The following is a 23,424-nucleotide window of genomic DNA, read 5'->3' as shown; positions in this document are numbered from 1 at the left end:
TTCAAGTCACGATAATGCAAATATCAATATTATTTCTGCTTATAATTATGCTCAACACTGTTGCATAACTCGTCTTGTGTTATGGCAGTTAATTATGCCAAAAATCATGACGTTTGGAGAGATGTGTTCTTACTACCATTATATTGCAAAGAAGGCATAATTCAAGCCACATATATATATATATATATATATATATATATATATATATATATATATATATATATATATATATATATATATATATATATACAAACACACACACGCTGATATATATATATATATATATATATATATATATATATATATATATATATATATATATATATATATATAAAAAATTTAGCATATACATTTGAAAAGCAATAAGAAAAGTAACATTCATTTTTTTAAGAAAATGTCAATATAGTCACATCTGCTTCTTAGAAACTTTGTCTGCATTTTTTTTTTTTTTTTTTTTTTTATTGTCCTAAAGTCTCTTTCTGTTGTGTGAATGGCCTTACTTGGATTTTCAGGTGTACTATAAAGCAAGCATGAGGTCACAGAACTTTATTTACCCAGCTGATTTGTCTTTGTTTAACAGCATCTGCTGCACATGCTGGCTATACACAATTACAAAACACGCTGCCTGGATCAGTGGAGTCATGAACCTACTCAAAAATGAACACTCTGTGGTTTGCCTGCCGAAATGGAAAGAAGAAATGAGAGGATTTTGTGGTTTTGTGTAAGCGTGTGTGTGTGTGATTTAGGCAGTGATGGTGTGAGAACTGTGAACTACAATAACTTTTGTAAGAGCCTAGAACTACAATACCTCTTTGTAGAGTTAGCGTGTGTTTGATAACACACAACAGGCTTATGAAACTTATTTTTGGTGTGTGTGTTTATGTGTGGTCTTAGGATTTTGGAGCTTATATCTTTTCATTGTGACTTCGAATGGACCATAAGCACACAGACTTTGTTATCTTAAACTAACTTTGAGTTGTTTGACCTGTATAGTCCCTCTCAGGTGGGTCTTAGCAGTGGCAAATTAACAAACCATTTGGTTTAACTCTAAATGGGTCACCAAAGTTTGGATTGTATTACCACATATAGGACATTTCCACCTTGTTACAATGAATATGAAAGAGCTGGCTCAATGATGTACAGTACAACATAAAAAAAAAAAAATATATATATATATATATATATATATATATATATATATATATATATATATATAATCTGTAAATAAATCTGTAAATATGATTTAAAAAATGAATATGAGACAAAACTACAGAATGTCGCATTTTATTATTGGGTGATTCAATACAAAGTTGTTTTACCAGCGTAGAAGATCAGCACTTTTAGAGTTTCATCTCCCTGTCTGATGTGATAAGTATTGGAACAGTTGCCTCTTAGGGTCTTTCTAAGTGTTCAGCTGTGTCCTGTTGCATTAATTCTTCAGATATTAAAAGCAGGGAATGTGTCTTATCAGTTATATCCATTGCTTCTGCATTCTAAGTCTTGCATTCGATGATGACACACACAAACCAGGATGAAGACGATGAAGCCGACTCTGAAAGAAAAGCAAACAATTTGGATACTAAAAGAAAGGAGGAAGTACTCAATTAGAACTATAGGAAAAACAAAGAGCATGGAAAAATCAAGAGTTTGGAAACTACCGGCGACATCAGCAACCAATGACGGCCTGATCAGGTGAGAAAAACAACAGTAGTTGATGACAGACAAATCATAAAATCCATGAAAATGAACCCTAAAATTCATGTCTGTAAAATCACCAACAACCACCAGAAAGCTGGGGTGATGCTCTGTCAATCTACAGTCCGCAGGAGAATTTGACACAGAATTACAGAAGCTACTCAGCAAGATGCAAACCTCTGATCAGCACCAAAAATAAAAAGGCAGGCAAGATTCTTTACAAATGTGAGCCAGAGTTTTGAAACGAAGTTGATGGATCAATGAGACAAAGATTAACCTTTATCTAGGTGATTGGCAAAAGCAAAAGTGTGGAGAAAAAAGGGAACTGCAAATGATCCTAAGCATACATCCTCATCTATAAAGCTTGGTGGAGGTGATGTCATGGCATGGGCATGCGTGGCTGTCTCTAGAATAGGACCTCTTCATTTTAATAATGACTTAATGTATGATGTCAGTAGCAGAATGAATTTGGAAGGGTACAAAATCATCTCGGCTACCAATATTCAAGAAAATGCCACCAAAATCATTAGAAAGCACTTTATATTGGATCAGGACAATGACCCAAAATATCCTGCCAGTTCAGTTAAGGACTTTATCAGGGCAAGAAATGTAAAGTCTAAGATTCCCCAATCTTAAATTTAAATTTCCAGATTGAACATTAATTTCACCATCTTAAGAGGAGACTAAAGACAGAAACTCCCCAAAACAAGAAACAGTTGAAATCGGGTGCATTAAAGGCTGGAGAAAAGCATTTTAAAGCATAAGAGCAAGATTCTGGTGATGTCTATGGGTTGCAGGCTCACTGATCTGATTGCATGCAAGGGATCTGCAACTAAATATTAACTTTTAATCGTTTACATCTACCTAAAATTCAACTGTTCCAATACTTATGCTCACATAAAATAGTGGGATGAACTCTAAAAGTGTTGCACTTTTATTTGGCAAAACATGTATTAATAAATGTAAAAAAAAAAATAAATAAATAAAAAAAAATTAAAATGTACATGTATAAATATATTAATAAGATGTGGCATTCTGTAGTTTTGTCGCATATTCATCTTTTAATCATATTTGCAAATGTCTTTACTCCACAGTAGATAAAGCAATTTTGTCTTTACTGTTCCAATACTTATGGAGGGCACTATATATATATATATATATATATATATATATATATATATATATATATATATATATATATATATATATATATATATATAATTTGTAATCAAGTTTTTTTATAAATATACATTATGTATTAAAGTTGGTTTCATATAATCTGAAAACATAACTAAAGGTTCATTCCAAATGGGACATATCCTCTGAATGACTCTTCGGAATGAAAACAATCATGGCCGTTATATTGAAGGGTCATTCCAAACCAAAGTGCTCAAAACTGACCACTTCAAAGGGACCTTCGGAATGAAGGAGTTCAAAGAGTACAACTGATGGACCCTTCGGCCCCCATGATCCTATGCACTGATTTTTTCCATGATGATGCCTCCGTGTTGGCACGGGATGATGACACAGAAGCGCTCTTTAAGAAACAGTTGTTTGGTCCCCTACACCCTTCAACCCTTCAAAGTTCTGACTCTGGAAGGTAAGCCCTTTGAAGGGATTAGGGCATAGGGATGAGCCCTTCCGAATGTAACGGAGGGAAATATGACAACATTAAGAAACGCAAAAGTGAGGTTTGAACAGAAACAATTAGAACAGAGGATACATTTTAACATAAAAGTCCATAAAACAATGTGACTATAAATATATATTAACACATTTCATGAGTTATTAATTAATAATATGATCATAGAAATTTTGCTTTCAAATATTAATAGTGGTAAACCAGTAAGAAATAGTAACACAAATGTATGTAAATTACATATAATCGCTGGCCTATAGAAACCACAAACTCTGAAATTAACTATTATATCCTTTTAAATAATTCAAATGTAACATTGTTACAGGTATAGATATGTTTTTTGGAACCATAAAATTATTAATTTCTGGCCCCTCTGGATGGTATAGCTCAGTGGTTAAACATGGCTGCAAAAAGGTTGGAAATTCATCCCTCGCAAGGGATGATCCATCACCATGGCTTCTTTCAGCAAGGCACTTAAACCTCAACTTTCCTGGGGGAAATGTACTTTTAATGGGTGCACTGGATGTCACTTTGGTTTTCCTCAAGTCTTTTTTTATTAATATTTAATGTCTTGGTGGTTTCCTGAAACCAAGGTCTGCGTATTCCATACAGAACGATGAGGCAGGCTATTTAACATAATTTTCTTCTTGATAGAAATGTGGCTTAATATTGCATGATTGCACACATTTAGCCCATGCTCAAGACGGAAATGCAGGTCGAGTCTGGCCCATGATTCCAACCCATTTTTTTTTTCTGTCATATTTTTAGTGTTTTAATAAAATATAATAATTACATTTAAATTAAAATAAACGTTGCATGATGCATTTACAGTATAAGTATATAGTGATGCAAAGTGACATCTATATTATCTGAAGCAAACTGTACATACACTCCTGTGATGGCTAACTTAGCTTGTGCAAATCTCCAGCTATACACTCACACATGGGGCCAACACTTTGACATACTGTAACTCCCCAAAATAATTTCCATCTGTCACTATGGCAACCACAGCTTGATAAAGCCATCATAAGTTACATATCTATCCATTTTCATCAATTTCTGTAAAAAATATGTTTTCCAACTCAATTTACCTGCTTGGTCACCAGCTATTCCAGCAGTAATATCCCACAATCCCCTGAGGGCTTACTGCTTGCACTGGATATATATGTATGCAAATCAGCTTGGTCAAGTCAAGTCAATCCTTCCTTACTGTTTTCATAAATGGCCCCCAACAATCAAATATCCACTAAGCTGGCTCAAAACAGCAAGGGGGCAGATGGAGGAAGAGATCGAGATAGTGAGTGAGCGAATGAGAATGAACATCAGGGTTGTGGAAGGGAAAAAAGGCAGATGGGTAATTTCACAGGAGCCGTCAGCAAGTCTCTAGGGTTGGCGGATTCTGCTGTTACGAAATCCAATTGTGCAGATGAATTTCCTTCCCGTTAACCCATGAAGCCGAATATTCCGCTGATATTAGTCAAATCCCTCACTGTGATAAATGTCACACAAGTCATAAGTCTGTGTTGTGTGTGTGTGTGTTTGTTGTGAACACAGGAAGTAGCCACAGCTGACTGTGAATGTGAATGAAATGTGGATGTCTTCATTTGGGACGCTATTCATCATTTAAAGGGATAGTTCACCCAAAAAATAAAAATTCTGTCATCATTTATTCATTCCCTCTTGTCATTCCAAAACCGTTTGAAGTATGGATTCTATTTTATTATATATTCAGAACTGTATTTATCTGGCACAATAACAATAAAGATCTAACTTAGGGACAATTATTTGAACATTTACATAAAACCAATGAAACTATAATATAACTGAAGAAATCGGTGTTTAACTAAATAGCTTATTGTATAATTAGTGACTTATTTAATAGAATCATTAATTTGATCTGAGAATGTTTTATCAATATGAATCATGCAAAAAAAAAAAAAAAAAAAAACAGACTTACATTTGTTACATTAAACCACTACATTTAGGAATAAATCAATTAATAATACTAATTTTGCTACACGTCCCCTTGGAATTATAAGGTTATATCTGCATTCCGAGTAGTTTTGAGATTCTGAGCTTCAAAGTTTTTGTATTCCATTCGACTGTATAGATACAACTTTGTTGTTTATTTTAATAAAAAGTCCCAAAATATACAGAACATAAAAAATATACCACATAAATATGTTGTCACTGATTAAGAATATGTGAATAACTCAATTTTGACAAAAATGTCAGATATAACCTTATAATTATAATTATAATAATACAGCTCATGATTTGCTTTGCTTTGGTTTGCTCTTCAATTTAGTTGCAGGGTTAAAATAATAATGAAACATATGAATGGTTGTACAAAAAAAAAGAAAAAAAAATATTGGAAAGAAAATGTAATTTTACATTTTGTGTGCAGTTTGCATTAGGTTACTTCTCAGGAATTTTTTTTGTTTTTTTTTGTTTTTGTGAGTTTGTTCTAATAGGTAAGAGACACAGAGAGTGTGTATAGAGAGAAAGATCAAGAAAGTGGACCAAAGAACTTTACATCTTTGAACTTTGAGTGAAGGCAAGTAATGCATTTGCCCTCTTTCAGAGGAAGTGCGGAGATGTTGTCACACAGCCCTCTCTCTTTGTTCCCCTCCATCAGTCTTTTCCTTATTCTCTGTCTCTTTGTGGAATGCATCTGATCTCTCGCTTTGTGTGCATCTGGTTGAAAGACTGTTTTGAAAGTTGGTGCATTATAAGCAGATAGAGGGAATTCATTGAATTTCTTTCTGCATCAAACTGTGTCTCTGTGTGTACAGTACTGTACATGTGTGTGCTTGAGCATGAAAGTGCTAGGTTACCATGTGTGATGGTTTGTTTGAAAATGCAGTCTTGTAGGCAGAAAAGCTTTTTTTGTTTGTCTTTTTTCACAGTCAACCTGAAACTTTATATGTTTCAAGTTTTATGTAAGAAAAGTCATACTAACATCAAGCATTTCACATACATTTGAAGATTGGATTTTGACCATGCATTTATAATAGCGAAGGAATATCTCCATTGCACAAAATATATTTTAATGTAGAAAAGGTTTCTGCATATTATTGTAATGTTCTTAAAAATAATAATAATAAAATACAAATAAAAACTTTTGGGACCTTAATCTTTAAGAGTTTAGAGGCATTATCTAAGAAGCATGAAATATCCTTCTCACGATAATCCATGTTTATCAATGCATTGATGTATTCAAACCCTACTAGCTTGAAATTAGTTTAGATTAGTAACTGAGATGATCCATCCAAGCATATCTTTGATTCATAGCAGTTTTCCCTCATTATTTCAAAACTGAATATTACAGAGCAAGCTGGTTTTGATATAAAGGGCAAGGCAATCATTTATGCATGCTTCCTGTTTGGTCTGCTTATTAGAGATTTGATGAATAAGGTTCCACATTTGAATGATTGCTTCCTGATTGTTTATTGAGTTTCAATGTCATGGGTCGCAGCAGTAAAAGGACAGAGTTAGTAGTATGCCTGTGTGTGCACACTCATTTCACTTTCAGATGAAACAAAAGCTGTTGCTGTGAAAATTATTATAATCTTAAGTGTTTTCTTTCTTTTTCTTTTTTCATGCACATGAGCTGTTCAATACAATACAAGCAGAAAAGGTTTAAATTCAAAAACCACAAAGCCTTAGGCAGAGAGAGAGAGAGAGAGAGAGAGAGAGATTTATAATAAAAGAAAGAGATAACCATTGAATGTATAGCATTATTTTTCCCCCCCAGTATTTGGTGTATGCATTTCAATGCTGTCCCTTTTGTCTTCCTGTTGATATTGTTGGCCTTACAGTCTTAAACAAGTTCCCTTTCAGTCGGTCACTCTCGACGCCACGTAGGTGACAGACGCAAAATGGGATATCGCTTCGATATACCAATCTACTTCGAGTGTAAACAAAACGAGCCAATGCACATCGGCATGCAACTATTGCATCCAGCTGCCGCTGATCACAGCGTGAGTATAAGAAGACAGCAGGTGCAATGCATACCAGCTTTTCGTTTCGTTAGTATCGCTCTGCTAAACTGTGTCTGCTGTGAACTACGAGTTCAGCACTCTCTCAAAATCTTCGTGTGTTGGCGAGACTGCGCTTTAGCGGCGGTCGTTCCAGTGTCGAGTGGATTGCACACTTCAGGTTGCACTACCCCTCTGTTGCAAGCGGCCAATTCCCCTGTGTGACTCAGCACTAAAAGAGCATGTACTAAAGAGCAAATTTCTCTAAAAGAGCTTCACGGGTGCGTATTTGTAAAGATGATGGATCATCCTTATAAGGATGCCGTTTCGTGCGTTTCTGGGTGCGGTCGTTACCTGGCAACGGGTGATGGTCACAATCACTGCCTCACATGTCTGGGCAAGCACGCTGACGTGGCCTTCGTGGATGAGTCATCTTCTCACTGGGAAGATGACCATCCCGGAGCTGCGAACCAGGCTCTCCTACTTTCGGGGGGCAGAGTCCCATTGCTGCTGCCGCGATCTCGGTCTCGTTCTGGCGGACGACAGATGAGAACCACTTCCGGCAGTAGCAGCACTTCCGGCACTTGCGGGAAGAGATCGCAGTCCTACTGGCAAAGGACGCGATAGAGCCGGTCCCTCCAGCCGATATGAGGACAGGGTTTTACAGCCCTTACTTCATTGTGCCCAAAAGAAGGCAGTGGGTTACGACCGTTCTTGGATCTGCGAGTTTTGAATCAGGCCCCTCACCGGCAACCATTCAAGATGTTGACACAAACGCATTTTTGGGTGCGTCCGTCTCCAAGATTGGTTTGCAGCGATCGACTTGAAGGACGCATACTTTCATGTATCCATCCTTCCACGCCACAGACCTCTTCTGTGGTCTGCGTTTCGAAGGACGGGCATATCAGTACAAGGTCCTGCCCTTCAGGCTGTCCCTGTCTCCCCGTGTCGTCACGGAGGCAGCTCTTGTTCCCCTCAGAAAGGAGGGTGTTTGCATTCTCAACTATCTAGACCATTTGTTGATACTAGCACAATCTCGGGATCAGTTGTGCGAGCACTGGGAATTGGTGCTCCAGCACTTGAGCCTGTTGGGCCTTCGGGTCAACTGGGAAAAGAGCAAACTCTTGCAGAGGCAGAGGATTTATTTTCTCTTTATGGAGTTGTATTCGGTCGAACAGACAGCATGCCTCACAGAGGAACGTGCTCAGTCGGTGCTATCCTGTTTGAATATGTTCAAGGGCAGGACAGCGGTCCCACTGAAACAATTTCAGAGGCTCCTGGGGGATATGGCGGCTGTGGCACTAACACTGCTCGGCCTGTTACATATGAGACCGCTCCAGCACTAGCTTTATGGCCGAGTCCCGAGGTGGGCGTGGAAGTGCGGCACTCACCAAGTCCAAGTTACACTGGTCTGTCACCAAACCCTCACCCTGTGGTCAGATCTTGCATTTCTCCGGGCTGGGGTTTAGACGGGCCCGCAGCTGAAGTGGCACATAAGTTGCCTAGAGTTGTTAGCAGTGCACCTTGCTTTGAACCGTCTCAAAGGTCTCTTAAGAGGCTAGTTTGTGCTGGTCCGAACGGACAACACTGCAACGTTGTGTACATCAACAGACAAGGTGGTCTGCGCTCCCATCGCATGTCACAACTCGCACGCCACCTCCTCCTTTGGAGTCGGAAGGTTCTGAGGTCCGGGCTTTCTCAATCGTACAGCTGACGAGCTGTCTCGAGCAATGCTCACGGGAGAATTGCGACTCCATCCCCTGATGGTCCAGCTGATTTGGAGACAAAATTCGGAGCCGCTCAGGTAGACCTGATTGCTTCTCCAGATACCTCTCACTGCCAGTTGTCCTACTCCCTGACCGAAGGAACTCTCGGCACGGACGCACTGGGACACAGCTGGCCGCGGGGCCCTACGCAAGTATGCGTTTCCCCCAGTGAGCCTTTTTCAACAGACACTGTGCAAAGTCCGGGAAGACAATGAGCAAGTCTTGCTAGTGGTGCCGTATTGGCCCACTCGGACCTTGGCGACCCCTAACATGTTCGCTAGGTTCTATAGCCTTCGTGTAGTGCCGGTATGCTCCTGTGTTCTCACCTCAAACGGGTAGTGGTACTGAGAGGCCCTGGTTAGTGTCGGCTTGCTTAAACTGCTCCAGAATGTCCGTACTGTAGACCCTGTTGAGATCCTCCATCACCCTAGGCAGCTGGACGTGGCGGAATGTCCGGTGCCAGGCCTTCATGATGAATCCGTGACAACCATGGAAGGCTGGGTTCCATATTGAGACCTAAGTGGTACTCATATGTGTATAGCCCACGGTATAGCCTTTAGAGCCTGTGTTTCCCCGGCAGACTTCTGCCTTCCCAAGAGGGTTTAAATCACCTCATATTTCTCCATATACTCCTAAACGGATGCTAGATGTGTATTTGCCCCCGAGACCTTCTTCGGGAAGGATGGGGCTTCCGCAGCATCCCTGTTCCAAGCGGAACGGGTACGTTTTCCCAGCTTTAACCAGTCTCACCCAGTGAGGTAGTGCTTTGACAATGGTGAGTGGAACTACTTGTTCCGGCCCCGGCCTACACCTAATAGGGGCACAGGCGGCTCGCACAGGGCACTGGAGGAGGCAGCACCCTTGGCACTTTGGTAGATCCCATTTTGCGTCGATCACCGACGTGGCGTCGAGAGTGACCGACTGAAAGGGAATGTCTCGGTTACGTATGTTAACCCTCGTTCCCTGAAGGAGGGAACGGAGACGCCACAGTGTGATCAGTGGCAGCTGGATGCAATAATTGCATGCCAATGTGAATTGGCTCGTTTAGTTTACACTCGAAGTAGATTGGTCTATAGAAGCGATATCCCATTTTGTGTCGGTCACCGACGTGGCATCTCCGTTCCCTCCTTCCGGTAATGAGAGTTAACATACGTAACCGAGACGTTTTTTCTAGTCTTAGAATCGAATTGGCTGAGAGGAGTGCTATATTATAGTGATAACTACAGCTATTTCACCTTTTTTATCACTCCACTTGCGGTATTTCTTACTGGAGTGTCACGGATGCCCAGATAATTTTTCTCTAAATAGTTCTATAAATTCTATAAATAATACAGGTTTTAATACTGTCTCATTAAACTAGCAATTGTTCCAGAGCAAATAGCTTTGGCTGAGGGCAAAGTCTATCACGTTATATTTTATGTAACTTTAATGCTGTATGTCAGAGCGCTGACTTTGTACATTTTACTGAATTTGTTTATTACTGTTGTTTATTAGATTTTATTATTTAAAAATATATTTTATATTAATAATAGTAATAATTAGGGATGCACCGAAATGAAAATTCTTGGCCGATACCGAAAACCGAAAAAGAGAAAACCAAGGCCGAAAACCGAAACCGAAACACCGAAAGAAATTATGCCAATTATTAGTACCATTGCATTTATTGCTATGACCGTGTACTAACTTTACTAAAATTAAGACATTGCAATTGCATAAATTAATATTAAAGTTTCAAAGATAATTACAATTACAAAACTTATTAAAAACATAAAAATACATAATTACAAATGATGCAAATATTTATTAAGCACATTGCAACAATGCACAGTATAAAATAAAATCCAAACCAAAAATGTATCCCACTCATGTGTATATTTAATAATAATGTACAGGCCTACTGACCTGCAGAAAGGTTTTAAAATGAACAGTTCTCTCATAAAAACAAAGTGCATTTAGGTGAAGTGCATTTGAAATTGTTCTCTGTAGGACTAGAAAGTGCATTACTTCTCCAGTATAGGCAGGGTTGACACTTCTGGGGATGGGGACTTCAGACAGTTAACCATCTAGCTGTTGAGCAGTTGAGCTTGTCATCTGCCTGACATTTGAGAAATATTTGAGAGAGTGTATTTAAATAAGGCCAGGGCATAAATAAACATTTTTATCAAATTAAAAAATAGCAGAAATCTAGCAGAAAATGTAGCATAAATATGGCTACAATCTGATATTATGTATGTATGTGTGTGTGTGTGTGTGTGTGTGTGTGTGTGTATATATATATATATATATATATATATATATATATATATATATATATATATATATATATATATATATATATATAGTAGCCTAAGAACAAAATAGCCAACGTATTATTATTATTTGAGGCCCTTTCTTGCAGAATTCCACTGAACATATCAGACAACGATGGTGCATGCCACTCATCTGGTGCAGAGACGAGTCTTTTTTTCTGAGCTCTGGTCTGTCTCCTGCACTTGGCGCTTCTCCGTCTCCACGCGGGTTCTCCGCATCCAGCGCGGCCTGGATCATTTCTCGTGCGCGCTGCCTTATTTCCGCATCCAAGTAATGGTTTTATAACGCGGATCAAGCACATTCGCGATGAAGTGCAGAGGATCCGAAAAGATCTCAGTGAGACGTGTGCTAACATACTCTATAAGACTGTACTTTTCTTTGTTTTTACTTCATGGTCCGTCTTAATCTCTTTGTTAGGAGACGCTTTAGTGCTGCGAATAAAGGAATACGAAGAGAGAGAATGTTCTCACTGGTGTGAAGTGAATGTCGCGTGTAGCTCGTGGTCTGCGCTATGCAGGTGCACATGCAGGTGCACGTGCAGGTTGCGGTTTCTGTTTGCGTCATCACAACATTTCGGCCGTGTTGTTTCGGTGATAAAAGTCTATCGGCCGAAAACCGAAAAAGGCTATTTTCGGCCGGAAATTTTCGGTGGCCGAAATTTCGGTGCATCCCTAGTAATAATTAATCATATTATTTAGTATTGGGAAACATTGTGTGTGTTTTTGATGATGATTAGATCCATAATTAGATGGGACAAGTGAATGCTTTTTATGAGTTAGTCAGCAATAATTACTTTATTTTTTTTTAAAAAAAGAGACTGAAACAGGGCTGTAAACAAGACTATTGCTTTTAATTTCAACAGCAGCTTTCAAGACGCAGCTAACAACTGGAAATTGAAAATCACCCTTAACAGATGAAAGGATAGTACAACAAAGATATCGATACCTTTCCACTGGTGCAGGTAATCACAGTCTCTCTCTCATAATAATCTACATAATACAGTGACCTCTTAATACAGTAATATAATTAGCTTTCAATGAAGCTCCTCAACATTCCTCCATAACTAGTTCTAAAGTGGCATTTTTGAATTAGTAATGGAGGCTTGGGCTCAGCTTTTTAATTGTCAACTTGACTTTAGAATCAGTGGTGCAAGGAAGTAATTAGCATAAAAGAGGGTTTAAAATACACTCTGTTGTTGCTTCTTATGTTTTCTTTGAAATTTTGTATAAACGCAATATCACACTCGTAGCAGTACAATATGGCTGTATATCGGCACACTGTGATATGTGTGTGTGTGTGTGTGTTGTTGTTGTTGTTGTTTTTGTATTACACCACATTTGCATGTATTCATATTCACATTAAAAAAAAAAAAAAAAAAAAAAAAAAACACATGATAACCAGTCACTAGATAGGCTGATTCATTAACATAAATTCATCACAGTAATGATTCCTTGATCATTTCTTATCGGACACAACAAAAAAAAAAAAACATGATTTGTGGTTTAATGAAAGGGGTCAATTGCAAACTGGACGATTTACTGGCTGAGTGATTCTGAGTCACGCTGCTAATTCAGAAAGGCTCTTGCAATTCATTTTTTTTCTCTCCTTTGGAATAACGTGCACGGATGAACAGTGAAGAATAAGACCAGAATGCGTATTAAGAAAATAAATGGGGTCAATTATGATTTGAATTTGTTGAATTTAAAACCATGTTGCTCCAGGGGAATTGTCGCTATATTAGCTTGGAAGTTGCAGAAACAAATTCACCAGCGATTCTGGTAGGTTATACAACACTGTTACGAAACTCTACTTTTGTACTTATGCAAATACATAATTATCATATTTAAAAAGCTGATTGTATGACAATATACATGGATGAGGAATATTCAGACATTCATCCAGCATAAACCATCAGCATATTTGCGTGTTTTTAGTTGCTAATAGATTAAACTTTCTTCCAATTTGTTTGTTTCCTGGCCAGTTGTGACAGTATTTTGATTCAAAAGTGAGGTATGACAAAACAGACAGGACAGACGTTAAGAAAATATGGCTCTTGTAATCACTGATCTGTCATAGCGAGACATGCTCTTAATATAAATAATTGTGTGTGCGTGCTTTGTGCATCTAATATTACGTTCCCTGTGTACACCAATATTTCTGACACATATAGCGTGGATCCATTTTAATGCTGTTTTTGGGTGTGTGTGTGTGTGGAAGGAGAGATGGAGGAAGTGAGGAAGCAAAAGACTGCTGACTGCACTGATCCGTATCTGTAGTGAGAAGAGGTCTGGAGAGTGGGAGATATTCAGAGCAGGGTGTTGTTTTGCTGCCTCTTTTGACAGCTAATCCACTGAAAAGTGAATAATGGCAGGACTAGCTGTTTCAGTATTGTTTTAAGAAACACCAATCAGCACTTTTAGTCGAGGCACACCTGAATTCTCACTTCACTTCTGCAGTATATCACCTACCCATCAGGCTTAATGCTCCCCGAAGAGTTCAGCAGGTCAGCAGAAGGCTTGTGTATGCGTGCTGCTTTAACAAATGGTTGAATAAATTGAAAGACAGCCATAGTTTTATGACTTCTTTGTGAAACTTAGTTTTTAAAGTGGAAACGCAGACATTTCTTAAAATAAATGTACTCAATGCCTTCATGTGCTTGATGGAAGATACTACTTACGCTACTGTTCAGAGGATTAAGGTTGATTTTTAAGTACAGTAAAAAATAAAATAAAAATAATATTTTTAAATATTATTACAGCTTAAAATCACCTTTTTTATTTCAATTAATTTTAATTTAGAAATCATTCTAATATGATAATTTAGTCTTAAATAAGATTAAGTCTATTTGATGCTCAGGAAAAATATCTTATTATCATTAGTAAATAATAAGAATATTTTACAATGATAAAAAAATTTTTTGAAGTACTATTTCTTTTTTTTTTCTTTTTTTGGCAAAAATATAAATATCTTTATTGTCACTTGATTCAAAACATGAATTTCCTACATCATTGTTGAATAAAATGTTTAAATGAATATTTCACCAAAAAATAAAAGCAAATTAAAAAAATTATAATAATAATTCCTGAAAATGTACTCACCCTCAGGCCATCTCAGGCCATCCAAGAAGTAGAGTGATCAGAACAGACTTGGAGAAATTTAGCATTGCATCACTGGATCCTCTGGATCGAATGGGTGCCGTCAGAATGCTTAAAAATAACTGATAAAAACACTGCAATGCTTGACATGACTTTGTCATTTTGTTGAATTTGTGGGTTTCTGAAAAAACAAATCCATCAAGCCATTAAACAATTTAAATAATCTCCCTCACCTCAAACTTTTGAGAATAATTAATATGACTTAATTTGACTGTATTGCTATATTGCTATATAGCATTACATTATTTAAATCTGTCCTTGTAGAAATGACTCTTTTCTGCCATGTTGAAAAGTTACGGTCATGCAGGGGACATATTTGACAACTAAGATTGTTCTGATTTAGTCCGGACCTGCTGGTTGGTGTCATAACTGCATCATTTAGCTGCAAAAAACAACAATCTCCATTGAAGCCATTTAAAAGTAGTCATATGTTCAGATGAAATAAGATTTTTATCAATTGCAAATGATTATAGTCTCTTATAGTTTCTTATGGAAGGGATTTTTAAAATGGAGTATCTCCTAAAAGTGCATGTACTGTGAATTATTAGTAAAAGTTTAAGTGTAAAAAAAAAAAAATATATATATTAATAAAATAAAAAATGGTTTTGAAACTGAAATAAAATGAAGTGGAAATGTTCTCATTAAAATAACTGATGCAAAACATTCTATGGCAGCCAGTTTAATCAGAGTTTTCTAAATGTCTTGATTATATAAGGCTCCAGAAACCTAAACCTAAACCTAAAATTACTTTATTTATAATTATGTTAAATAGTTTTTTATTAGACTGATTGCTGACAATGTCATCACTTTATTAAAAAAATAAAATAAAAAAAAATGAAAATACATGCTTGTACAATAGCAATAAGTGTAAAATATTGCTTATGTCAGAATTTGTCTAAATGTGGTCTGGACTTGTTTTTAATTCATGTGTGTATGTATCACGGCTTGCCTACTGTGGCGCTGATGAGGAGACGAAAGAGTGCGGAAAGTAAGGGAATTAACTTCAAAGGTAGATCTTAGATAGAGCTGATACTGGAGTGAACTCAGGGGCTGGAGCCGACACTGGAGCGAGCTCTGGGGCTGGGATGAGGGTTGTGAACAGTCTTTTTAGACTCATCCTCTTCCCTTGGTTACGGGTGAATAAGGCAAGTGGCTGGCTTGTCGTTGCAGTGGTCTGTGGGTGTTACTGAGGAACGGCCGGCGGGCTGTTTCTGGATTGGGGATGGACACCCTCCCGACACCGGAGGATCCTTTCCTTCCAGTACAATCCAGTTGTATCTGGGAGGTCCACGGGGCGATGGTAGTTGGCCCCAATCTAGAACAGCCAATTCAGCGTTGCATCATCCAATGCCTTCATCAGAGCTAGCCCGTAGAATTCCCGACTGTACTCCATGAATTGAGAGTGAGGAGTCACATGCCGATTTGGGTTGATTTGGGAGGTGTCTGAGCCGGCCGGCCAGCCATGATGGCAGGATACGGTATCGGTTGCCAGGTGCAATGCCTTCAGAACTTCAGGGAGGCGTGACTAAACATTTCAGAGATCTTTAATTTTTGCGCTTTTATTTTGTCGGCGGAACAGATCGAGACGGATCTACGAATACGAGAAAGAAAAGGAAGAAAGTAAAGCAATGCAAAAACATAAGGTGAAAGAAAGGGGACCTTACAGGAACAAGCTCACACCAAGCGCAAAACAGCAGTGTTTGGAAAAGCTCTCAGGCATCTAAAATATCGACCCATACGAGCTCCCTGCAGCGGCACAGAGACCTGAACCATTTACCTCACTGCACACATATGGACATTGGGAATTATATTGTTTACAATGTAAGTCACCTTGCATTCACAGTGTTAATAGCTTTAATCTAACCAGGACATTTACATCTTGCAATCACACATTTAACTACCCTAGCTAACCCAGAACTGGTTTGTCCTTTTCAGCCCCCAACACAAAAACCTGGTACAGTATGTGTCATTAGGTTAAAATCAAATCATAACTTAACATACACAGCTTTAGCCTACATCAAAACATGTTGGAAACGTTTGTGTACATTGAACATCTCATTACAATCTAGTGTTTACGAAACAGTCGCAGTTAATTACTTTGTCATTTTGGTCAAGAAGTGCATTCTAAATGCAATGTAATTACAATACACTAAAACGCATGTGAATAAACTTACTTTGGCCAGTACAACACTGTTTTCATCACCTGTTGTAGATGGACCCAGCCACAGCAGAAAGCCTCGTAACTTTCCAAAGACTTGTGGCTTTTAAACTTGTGCATTGTGTAGTAACTTAAACCAAAAACAATATAATTCCCAATGTCCATATGTGTGCATGGAGGTAAATGGTCCAGGTCTCTGTGCTGCTGCAGGGAGCTCGTATGGGTCGATATTTTGGATGCTTGAGAGCTTCTCCAAATACCGCTGTTTTGCGCTTGGTGTAACCTAAAAAAAACTGTATTCCTTTGTTCGTATGTTTTCCATATGTATTGTGAGAGGTACTGGAGCAGTTTTAAACGCAGCAGTAACTTCCAGGCATGGTAAAACAGTGCAGAATTTCGAGAACCTCCTCTACTACCGAGTTAACAACACACGTAAACAATCCTGTTTCGCCGCCGGTATCCTGCCAACATGGCGGAGACTGATATCGAGGGAGGGGCTTTGTGCTATGACGATAACCCCTTATTCTCAATAGGAGATCTCTGCAGGCTAGGATGCAGAATCTAGTGGACATTTTCATGGACGCAGGGAGAAACAGGAACAACAATAGACTTTCAAAATGCGGAAGATAAATCGGAGAGAAGGGGCTCAGCTTATTTTCTGTTTTTGTCCAGAACTCTGTCTCGACTCGCCTACTGTGGTGGAGACAAGAGATGAAGGAGCGCGGAAACCAAGGGGATTAACATCAAAGTTCTTTATTCTTTCAAACAACAAGGAGCACAGGATCACACACGTAGACCGAGAGGTTTTTAACAAACAATTCCGGACAAGGAAGAATCGAACAGGCTGGAACTCAGATAGAGCAGAATACGAGGGGCAGACAGGTGAGGAAGATAACTAATAAGACACTCCTGGAATCCATGAACACACAATCGGGACAGGAACAGGAAGGAAAGCAAACATGGGCATAATGACAAAAGAGGGAGGAGGAAAACAACAAAACAGGAACACAAGTCTGACAGTATGGTTATGTCAAGTGAGCTGAATGAAAGGAACATGCTCATTGATCAGAATGTTTTGCTATCATTCCCATTTGGGTACAGGTTGGTGAGTGAGTTGTTTGCCGTACAAATTGCTCAGCATACAAAAAAGCCCTTGGTGTTCTTTCTCTACCTGCATTTCACCTCTTAACAACCCTCTTCAGAATCACACAGGTCCTTCTCAATGGCCTCAAACAGCTCCGCATTAAACTCATATCAGCTCCATTCAGTCCATGTTCATGCTCTCTGTGACCAGTCTTACTCAGCATGAACCCAGCATACTTAGCTCGATTTTACCTTGTGTCTTAATGTCAAGAGAGTTTTTGAATGTTCAGTATTTATTTAGCTTGCCTGAAGTGTATTCTGAAGAATGAGTCAGTTTGTTTGTGTTGGTATGATGTTTTCGGGGAACAACAGCAACTTCAAAATGTATGCATACTTTAGCTGAGCCAGAATTTTGACTGCAGAAAACTTCTTACAGTATGTACAGGCCTAATTGGCTATGATTTATTTTTATTCTATAAAACATAACATTTTAGTTTATTAATTTATTTGTTGTTAAATGTAACTTTTTTTTTACAGCCTGGTCCTGTGTTTATTAGTATGTGATGTTTACAAGTACAACATGTTATGCTTTTATTAATGCTGAAACATACAATTTGGAAATATTTCAACATTTTAAATATAAATATTGGCTGATATTTTTAGCTAAAATATTTAAAATATTTACAAATCTTGCATATCATTAAGATATATGTATCAATGCATTTTTTTTTTTTTTTTTATAATTTTTAGGCCCCTTGACCAGCTCCCAAAACTAAACATTTGTTATCATTTCATATTAAGTAAATTAATAAACCAGTACTACCAGGACAACTGAGTGCAATATTATTCAAATTAATGTTGTGATTTCAGTTGTATTCATAAAGATTAATTTTCTAAGTCTAAAGTCTAAATTTGTAAAGTCGTTCATACAGTACATTAAAAAATTATGTTTTACTTTTAAATGCTTTAAATACATCAGAATTATGATGTATTTGAATAATGTGAGGGGCAATGGGGGTATGTGACAAGTGGGGCGGGGCTGAGGGCCGTGGGAATGGGCGAGGCCGGTGGAGTGATTGGAGATGAGCGACACCTGCTCGACCCACCAGTCTCGGGTCCCACGGAGGAGATGGAAGGATATAAAACTGGAGCGACGACAGTGAAGGACGAGAGAGGACCAGGCCTGGGCTTTTAGTTGTGTTTGCTTTTTATTTGTGGCCAACAGTCGTCTGCGAGGGGCTGTTGCACTGTTTTGTGTTTATTTTTGAATATTAAAGTTTCATTTGATTGTCCGCCCGTTCCCGCCTCCTTCTTCCCAATGATTATGGAGCTTATATTACTACAAACAAGGACAGCTGTTTTATATTACAAATGATGGTATTAATTCAAACATCTTGAATTAATTCTCGATTCCCAGCACCTCAGAATAAAAACTTTTTGGAATCAATTCCCAGCCTGACATTTAAGACACAAAGTCAGAAGCATCAGAAGATGATGGAGTGTGAGTCACACCTGCTGGGTTTCTTGAGTGTTCTTGAGCTAATAATGTTAGCCTGAATGCACTGTAAGTCACTTTGGATAAAAGCATCTGCTAAATGCATAAATGTAATTTTTAATTTATTTAAATTTGATATCTTATAAATGCAACTGTAGTTAAGACTCCTTATCACTTAGTTTAAAACACTGATTCACCAGTTCCTCCCACAGTCTGTGTTTGCTGTCACAGTGATTGTGTGGAAAGGCTCAAGCAAACACAATCACACATGCACACACAGTTGGAGGGGCTATGATGTTTGTCCAATTAGCCCAGCAACAAAGGATCATTACCTTGACACAGCAGTGTATTAGAAGCTGATTAAAAGATGTCAGGTCCTATGCTGAGAATAATACGTGGAACCAATGCATATCTTGCTGTCTCAGCAGGCTTGCCCCATCTTACCCATGCTGCCCGTCGCAATCACCCTTTCATGTTTGTTTTGTTCTTTCTCTCTTTGTCTTTTGCTCTTTTTTTCCCCTTTGTTGTTGCTTTCAGCGGGAGACGTGTTTATAATAATACAGCCTGTCTTTGTGGAAAAAATCTTGCTGTGTGGCACTCACAGTCTCTGTGGGTAAAGGCTTTGACAATGTTTTAAGCTAAAAGACCATGGAACTTTTATAGCAACAATCTATCAATCAGGCCTCTACAATATAATCATAGTTTTTTTTTTTTTTACTAAAATATATCCATCTTTCAACCCACCTATTAATCCATCCATCCACACACCTGTTGAGCAATCCATCCATCTATTGTTCACCCACTGGTTCATCCATCCTTCCTTAACATGCAATTATCAATCCATAACTTGCACCTATCCTTCCATTTATATTATGCATCCATCTATACATCAATCTGTGACATGCATACATACTTCTTTAACATGTAACCATTAATCCATAACATTTATCTATCCTTTCATCCATTAATGCATCCATCAATCCATCCATCCATCTGTAACATGCATCCATTCTTCCTTAGTTTTCAAAATCGATCTATAACTTGCATCCATCCTTCCACCAATAATATGGGTCCATCCATCACATGTGTACGTGTGTCTGTCACATGCATCTGTTCACTACATCCATCCACGTGTCCACCCATCCATCCGTAACATGCATTCATCCTTTTTCAGTGGTGGTCAGTAACAGAGTAGCTTTACTTCGTTACTGTACTTAAGTACATTTTTAAAGTATCATTTTACTTTACTGGAGTATTTTTATTTTGAGTAACTTTTACTTTTACTTCACTACATTCCAAAGCATAAGATCATACTTTTAACTTAAGAGTAAGTTATTGATGTCGAAATTTAGGATTGATTATTATAACTGAAAATCATATTTAGGTCAAACTGTCAGTTGCTTGGGAACTAAATATGCTGTAAAGAGTGATCTATTTAAGTCCACTGAAATGCTTGAATGCAGACAATGCAGACACATCAACCAGTGTCTCTATGTTTTAAGTAAAAAAAAAAAAAAAAAAAAAAAAAGATTATTTAAAATAACACTGATTAAATAAAATATCCCATGCAAGTTCAAATTCCTGTCTAGCTAACAAGCTTGTTGTTGCTAAGTTTAATTTTTAAAAAATAAAGTCCAAGTATTGTTATTCAGCCACCTAGATAGATAACATCTGGCGGGGAAAAGAAAGCATGTGATGTTCAGATCATGGTAACTACAGTAATTATCAAAGTGGGAAGTGATGCCCTCAGGGAGCATTTGGCCAGGGGTGTTTTTACACCACATTCAAGGTTTAAGAAGGAAAAAAATCATTTTGAAAATATAATTATATAATATTTTACTTGAAATGTTCTTCCTAACTTCATGCCTTATTTTTATATCATATATAACTGTAATGTTCTGCAAAACAACAAACTTTAAAACATTTTTTCTTACTGGTGAAAATCAACTGGTCAACTCTGTTTTCCCTCAGTTACATCGCAGTGTAAGCTTCACAGTGAACATTACAACATCATTCTTGTCAAAGTAGTCCATATCAACAACAAAAATCTATCTTGACTCCATATAGTGGTTATTTTTGAAAAAATCCCAGGTATTTTGAGCAGTAGGATTATAAAAAAAATATGTGCTAATATCAAATTAAAGTAAGTAGCCTATATAAAATAGCAAAATCTATCTTTCAGTACTTTTTTACTTAATAAATAATCAAGTACATTTGCACTTTCACTTTAGTAAAACTGAAAAAGGAGTACTTTTACTGGAGTAAATTCTTATTATATGTTTCTGTACTTTTACTCAAGTACATCATTTGTGTACTTCGTCCACCGCTGCCTTCTTTACCATGCAATAATAGATCCATAATTTGTATCCATCAATCTATTGCATGTGTCAGTCTGGCTGTCACATGCATCCATCCATTACACACATTAGATGGCCTGCATCCATCCATCTGTCCATCCATAACTTGTATCCATCCATCCATTACACGCATTCATCCATCCATAACTTGCATCTATCCATCCATCCATCCATAACATCCATCAATTTCTCAGATCCATCCATCCAAACGTCTATCACACACATCCAACACATGCATTCATTCATCCATCACATCCATCATCCATGCGTTCATCCATCACATCCATCCATCGCATCCCTAACATGCAATTTATCTGGTCTTCTATAGCCTTATCTGTGTTATGCTGTCACAATTTAGTGGCCAAACTCAACAACACAAGTGTCAGACCCAGTTGTCTGCACCACTGTAAGGCTTTTTGTCTCTGCTGGTTGTTCTGGTTATGGATTCCATTTACCACCATGCTGTGTTTTCATTAGTGTCTACCAGGTTCAGCTGTGTTACATTTCCTGTTTGGTCCTGCATTGTTGTATATTAAGCACTGGGCTGCTATTGTCAGTGTGAATGGTCGGGTGATCCTTTCTTGGTTCTGCCATGTATTTGGGATGTAGATCTCTGTGGATTGTCTCTCTCTGTTGCCAACTTGTGCTCATTCGTAACAATAAGTCTGGCCACTAACATGAAGTTTGAAGTTTGAAGTTTGATCCTTGGCTGAAATCCCAGGAGTTGGACATTTATTGATATTCCACCCTTGTGTTTCTGAGAAAGGCACTTAAACAGAGTATTCTAAGGGGGCTGTCCTTGCAATTAGTGAACTTTAAGTGGCTTTTTAAATCTGGTCAAATAGCAAGTAAACTACCCTTAATTTAAAAGCCTGATTATGGCTCAGCTCGGAAGCTCCTCCTCGCTGGGGTCTTTAGCTCATCATAGCCCAATCAGTGTTATTATTTAGTCATTTGTGCAAGTCTACAACATCGATCCACTCACAACAAGGACTTACATTATAGCACCTCCCAAGTGGATGATCGGGAGGTGACTGTGTTTGTGTGTCTGTCTGTGTGTCTGTGTGTGTGTGTGTGTGTATGTGTTTGTGCGTGGGGGGACACAACTGCTGGTTTGCATTATTTTCCACTGCTCTGCAACATTAATTTTTAAAAGCAGAATCCAGAAAATGTTGTTTAAATCCAATAAGACATTGATCCAAAGTACACCAGTGCCTGGCAAAGCATACTTAAATCTACAGAGTGAAAATAAATAAAGTCGTGACCTTGTAATAGGTTATTATTACTGAAATACCAAAGTCAAATCCACATTAAATTAAAATTCAATAAAGACCTTTATTAGTATTTCAAAGCAAAGTTTGTAACCCTGAAGCATTATTTATATTTTGTGTGTATGTATGTGTGTGTGTGTGTGGGGGTATATTGATAAAATCAATATACAGTATAAAACCAATATTTGTATACGTGCAATTTAGGACAAAAACAGCATTTGTGTGATACTACACCCATTGCCTGTGTAATTTTGCTTAACTATGATATAAATATGCGACAAAAACTCAGGGGCATTTTTGCTCAAATGTCTTGAATTTAAGGAGCATACAGGTCTGGGGTAGGGCAGGTGTGTTAAATGCATTGAACACTTTTTTTTCATAACTAATTAATTAAAATAACACATAAAATCAACAGCCCTAATTTCTAATATATATATTAGACTCACAGCCAATCAAATCCCCTCTAAAGATTTAAATGGCACTTTATCGCCATGAAACAGCCAGCTGTCACACTG

The 23,424-nt window shown here is 37.8% G+C and overlaps 1 protein-coding gene across 1 annotated transcript in view; it reads left to right on the top strand.

The window, feature by feature from the left end:
- The window catches only part of LOC113044155 (zeta-sarcoglycan-like), a 269,395-nt gene that overhangs the window by 161,336 nt on the left and 84,635 nt on the right, over positions 1-23,424 (top strand). The gene's annotated exons all lie outside the window — the stretch shown is intronic.

This window comes from Carassius auratus, chromosome 26 (assembly GCF_003368295.1).
Source record: "Carassius auratus strain Wakin chromosome 26, ASM336829v1, whole genome shotgun sequence".
Lineage (NCBI taxonomy): Eukaryota > Metazoa > Chordata > Actinopteri > Cypriniformes > Cyprinidae > Carassius > Carassius auratus.
The sequence above is the reverse complement of the archived record's forward strand: the minus strand, read 5'-3'. Positions and strand labels throughout refer to the sequence as shown.